This window comes from Arvicanthis niloticus, chromosome 27 (assembly GCF_011762505.2).
Source record: "Arvicanthis niloticus isolate mArvNil1 chromosome 27, mArvNil1.pat.X, whole genome shotgun sequence".
NCBI classification, from domain to species: Eukaryota; Metazoa; Chordata; class Mammalia; order Rodentia; family Muridae; genus Arvicanthis; species Arvicanthis niloticus.
The window spans coordinates 9,893,700-9,895,944 of record NC_133435.1 but is presented as its reverse complement, the minus strand read 5'-3'; positions in this window follow the sequence as shown (position 1 = coordinate 9,895,944).

Below are 2,245 nucleotides of genomic sequence, written 5' to 3'. Positions count from 1 at the left end.
GGCTACATGAACTTTCCACACTTAACCATCCTTGGCACTTCCAGTTTCAGCTCAGCAGTTAACGAGGGGCTGCCTCCTGCTTTGGTCTTAGCCTCTGGTGGTAGCCATGTTAAGCACATAGCTGTATGTTTTCTGGTGATTTAGGTTTCTTCTGTGACTGTTTACATTTCAAAGCTACCCTTTTGGTATTGGTGTGTTTGTTTAGTTTTGTACTTTTTGAGAAAGAGTCTTATATAACACAGCTGGCCTTGTACCCCTAATCCAGCTGGCCTTGAACCCCCAAACCCCCAAGTGCTGGCATAGGCATGGGCCACTATGTCCAGCTATTCCTTTTCAATGTGTTCCTTGTGTTTCTTTTTGTTTCTTTACTGCACTAGTTAGAGCCTCAAGAATAACAAATAGATGTAGTCTGAGTTAAATCTTTGCTAATCCCTAACCTTGGGGGACAGTGGTGCTAACTATAGTTTCTCTCAGAGATTCAAATGGAAGGTGAGGTTTGGAGAAGGGTTGAGACATGATCTCGTATCTCATATATCTTAGGGTGGTCTCACACTGGCTAAGTAACTGAGGGTGGCCTTTAATTTCTGATCCTCCTACCTCCACTTTCTGAATGCTGGGATCACAGAGGTGTAGCACCATGCTCAATGCATGCAGTGTGGGGATTGAGCCCAGGGCTTGTGAGTCCTACTATACATAGTAGGTCATCTTTCATGTTGTGATGAAACATCCTGATAAAGAGCAACACAGGAGAGGAAATGGTTTATTTCTCTCACAATTCCAGGTCAGGGTCCATCACTGAGGAGAAATAAAGGCAGGAATTTCAGCAACTGTTACATCATACCCACAGTCAGGAACCAGAAAAGCAAATGCATTCGCATCCCTGGTTGCTTGGCTAGTTTTCTTTTATCTTGTACTGTTCAGTACCCCAAGCCTAGGGAATAGTGCCTCCCCTTACCGAATGTGGCATCTTCTGACATCTGTGATCAAGACAATCTTTCCCACAGGCATGTTCACAAGGCCAACCCATTCAGTTCACTTCCTGCCAGGCTTTCTACAGGAAGTGTTTGTTTCTTAGCTGTAGAGTACAGTCCTAGCACAGTCCTGAGAAGATTTAACTGCTGACTACATGAGTTCAAGACATTTACGACCCTTGTTCCACGTTTGTGCTCACTGATAAGGTCAGAGGAATGCAGGATTGCTGACCTGAAGGACGGGCACAGCCATAGTCCCTTTCCCAAGGGCACAGGAATGAGACAAGAGAAGAACATGAGTGCTGTAACTATTCACTCTCACAGTCACGTGACAGAGCCCCAGTTCTGCAGGCGTGTGGAATGTGCACCCAACCGGCACCTCAGAACACAGCAAGAGAAGCAGAAGAGGGTTGTTGAATAGCTCCTGTGTGTTTTCTTAAAAGAAAAACAAACAAACAAAACAAAAAATGGACAGCTCTGACGACTCCAGAATGCAAGAAACTTGGCTTAGCAAGTCAAGGGTAGGAGCCGCAGAGCTTCCAGCACGCCTGTGCTCGAGGCTGGAGACAGAGCTATGTATAGTAAGCACAGGCCTTAGGCTCACTACCCAGGGCCTTCAAAACAGAAAAGAATGCCCAGACTCGTATCACAACTAGAGGTCTTCTAGTTAAAAAAAAAAAAAAAAAAAAAAAAAAAAAAAAAAAAAAAAAAAAAAAAACCTAATGGGGAGATGTGAGACCGTGAAAAGTAGCCTGGTCCCCGGTTGAGCTAAGGCTAGAAGCCCCAGAGACCCTGAAGGGACGGTAGGAGCCTTACCTGCTCCCAGGTACCAAGCCCCTGTCACTAGACACAGTCCCCCATAGATTTGTGACCGTTAGTCATATAAGGGCAATGCCCCAAGTCCCTCCACATGTAGATGAGGAAAAAGATGTGACCTGTGGTTGTGTAGGCTCAAAACAGAGATTGCCATTCTAATGATATCTAGAGACCTGGAGGGCTTAGCCAATACGCTTTCCTTCCCAGACATTCCTCCCTACAAAAGGTATTTACTCTCAGGCCCACCCTGAGAAGGGGCGTATGGTTTTACACATACACTTTCCACCATGGCAATAAACTATTCAGAACCATGGACTGTCTCTTTTCATCTGGATCCACTGTGAGGAGCCATGGAGAAGGCCTTTGCCTACAGAGAGGCTGTCTAATCTCCCATAGAAGGCCTCTCTGCACTCCCAGACATGATGGCCACCAAGCCCAAGCCTGCCACTGCCATCAAG